This window comes from Atta cephalotes, assembly GCF_000143395.1.
Source record: "Atta cephalotes unplaced genomic scaffold scaffold00010, whole genome shotgun sequence".
NCBI classification, from domain to species: Eukaryota; Metazoa; Arthropoda; class Insecta; order Hymenoptera; family Formicidae; genus Atta; species Atta cephalotes.
Genome location: NW_012130074.1, coordinates 5,895,741 through 5,899,675, shown reverse-complemented (window position 1 = coordinate 5,899,675; position 3,935 = coordinate 5,895,741).

Genomic DNA, 3,935 nt, shown 5'->3' with positions numbered 1-3,935 from the left:
ACTTATACAAACTGATATTTTGTCGCTTTATACAATAACTGAAATAAAAATCGAATAATTAATGGAATAATTTTCTGGAATTATTTCCGATATTAAATAGCATTATAATGATAAAATCAAACGACATTGTGACAGAGAAAAATAAAAGATTTAATTTTATACATTAATAATTTAAACGAATTATTACATTTAAACAAATTATTAAATAATTAATGTACAAAATCAAATCTTTTTTCCCTTTATCACAATGGCTTATAATCGAAAATGATTAGAAAGAGTACCTTTTATAAATATAAATATTGTATATTATATATGGAAATATCGATATTATTAATATCCATCAGACATTCACAATGTACATCTCACAAAGGAGTTTAGGAAAATAAGATGCGTAAATTTAAAACTTTGCAATTAATTATAATTGTGTGCGTTAATTTATGGATTTTTACAAATCTTTTTATTCCAAGAATCAAGAATTAAAGAATTAATTTAAATAAAAAATCGGATATTGACAAATATACGGATAGTGATAAATAGATATCAGAAAAATAATAATTGGAGAATTTATTTTGCGAACTTTGCAGCAGAATTCAGCACGATTTCGCTTTAATGAAGATAAATGCGTGTAGTAAATCATTGTTGCAATATTGCAAACCTTATAAACGAAATAATGAACTTATAGATTATTTTGATAAACGCGATGCAGATGGAATAAATATACAATTAACTTTCGAAAACTTTACTAGCGATTGATTTCATTGACGCGAACATAGTTTCAGCAGATAAATCTCTGGCTGATTGCTCTGAACTTTTTTATAAGAAAGTAGTAATGTAGAGATGACAATGATAAGAATCTTATAAGTCTTATTATATATCAATCAATTACAATAACATGAAAACTGATCAACACTGGAGTTTTCTTCAATTCTGTAAAAGAATTCGTTCAGTAATAGATTAAACTTTGATAATAACCTTTAAAAAAAAGAGAAAGCAAAAAGTAAATAACAATTTTGAATAAATTTTAGTGATATATAAATTATATCAACAAATATTGTATATATATATATATATATATATGTATGTATTTGTTGTGTGTGTGTGTGTGTGTGTGTGTGTGTGGGTGGGTGGGTGTGTGTGTGACATAAATTATGCTGAAAATTTTCATTATTTTTCCTTTTTCGAAAATCGATTTCCAATATTATAGTCTAAAGGTAATAATCGTTGTTGCGATCACAGACGTAATAGGTAGGTATATACTGTGCATTCCCTATTTTAATTGATCTTAGCATCGAGATCCTTTAGAAAGAAAATACAATGTTGAAACGTATCTCTTTTTAAACCGTTTTGGATGGGAAATAGAGGCCATAAGAAAAGCAATTTAACTTTATGTACCATAATCCTCGCTGCTAATATTTGAGAGAGAAAGAGAGAGAGAATAATAATATGCTTCAAACTGTTTCACTCTTTTTAAACTGCAGATAGTAACAACTTGATTGGAATGTGTAGTCTATACTTATTCTACAGTCACGACTCTAGATTATAGATCGCACAATTATACTCGATGCTATTTTGATGAGGTATTTTGTCTCACGAGTAATTTAAAAAATTATGTGAGTTTAGTCTTCGAATTCTACATAAATTTTAAACAATGCTGCAACGAGTACAGGATTTTTAGGTATGTCTGTATTCGTTTACATTTTATTTGTATACTTATATTTATTTATACACGTTCTCTATGTAGATAAGTAATTTGCATTACGGACCTACTTTGCTGTGTCTACATAACATCGCACACGGAAGCGACGTCGATTCAATTCAAGTCCCGAACGCGTCACGTTTCGTTACATAACATCAAAAGTCGAATTGTCTCGCGCAATGTCAATTCCCATGCAAATATATCTGTCTAACTCTATCAAAAATCGATTATCAATATACACTACATCAGGTACGATTTCATGCGGGAAGCCAAATAGTCATGCCACTCGTTCCGTATCGGGTCAACAGGGCTGAAAACGGATTCGAATGATAGAATTCGAGTCATCGTGTGATGTAATTAATATCGATTAACGTTCTGCCGATTTTCGAACATAACATGGATTTGCACCGTAATCGGACCGCAGCTGCGAAGGGTAACTATGGCAAACCGTCACGGTATCTGTTGTAAAACGGAAAAAGAATGTAAATTTAATTTTTCAGGCGCGCACGAGCGTGTGTAAGGAATACACGTCCAAACTTGTGGCTTTTGAGGCAGACTTTTAAGAAGCAAGACGTTTCACTATTCGTATATCATGACGTACATACATTAGATACGTCAGATACGTGTCACAAAAAAAAACTTTTCTTTTCCTACTTGTTTCATATTTCTTAAAATAAATTTAATATAAATGTATGTAACATAATTATTTTTACTTCTTTGTTCAGTTATTGAAATAGTGAAGTTATTTTAATCCAACTGTAAATCAAAAGAAAATAATAAAAATCATCTTTACCATTCTTTTGATATTTTTTTGAAGTGCAATAATAATCTCATCGCGCGCGGCAAGATGAGATTTAAATCGATAAGTAGAATTAATCAACAAATATAAATAAATAAGTTATAAAAGATTAAAATAAAATAGAAGTATATTAAATTTATTTAATAAAAAATACTGATTATTATTTGTTGCTGTATTTATTCTACAACTTAAAAAAATACAGTATATTTCTCTTATTTATGCTTGCGGTATAAACAAATTCTATTTCTTTTTCTTATTGTTTCATATAATATTTAATCCGAAAGAAATACAGAAAAGTCGAACATAAATTTCAAGTTGTATTAAAGAAATACCTAATATTAAATAAATACTTAAAAAAAAAAGAATAAAATAATGTAATCATCTAAATATATTATAATAATAATTTTTCGTTAAGTTTTATAAAAATTTATATTAACTAATTTATTTTAAATAATAATATCGAGAAGAAAACGGATTTGAAGAAAACTAAAATTCTAAAATTGTCAATATTTTATATCTCTGTTGCTTTATATTTTTATGTTTCAATTTTACTTAAGCAATATATGTACACACATTCAATAATTTAATTTGCTATAACTAATGTATAATTAAATAATTTAATAACTAATATAATTATAATAATTACAATTACATACTAATATAATTGTAATAATTATAATTAAAATTATAAATAATTATCCAAATAACATTATTAATATTTTATATTATAAGTATATTTTCAAAAAAAGAAACAGAATTTTTTTATATCGCAAGCATAAGAGAAATATACTGTACTTTTTTAAGTTGTAGAATAAATACAGCAACAAATAATAATCAATATTTTTTATTAAATAAATTTAATACACTTTTATTTTAATCTTTTACAACTTATTTATTTATATTTGTAGATTAATTTTACTTATCGATTTAAATCTCACTGCCGCGCGCGATGAGATTATTATTGCAATTTCAAAGAAATATCAAAAGAATGGTAAATAGATGATTTTGATTATTTTCTTTTGATTTACAGTTAGATTAAAATAAATTATAATATTATATGTGTTTTCATCATGATATTCTCAGAAACTGAACTTTTTCTTGAATATCTTATGGAGTAGGAATTTTACTTAACAAAAAGTGTAAGGGATAATTTTATAAGATTTACAAATTTTTCTTTTTCAAACACCATTTCTTATCATTTTCTTTGTCGAATTTACTTAATATATCTATAATCTAAAATATTTCTCACTACTTTATTAATTGCAAATTTATTTTATAAACTTCAGAAAAGTAATATATTTTTTGTAATTAAATATATTTATAATTTTTTATCATTTTGTTGCACACACACACACACACACACACACACACACACACACACACCGCGCGCGCGCGCGCGCAGAGAGAGAGAGAGAGAGAGAGAGAGAGAGAGAGAGAGAG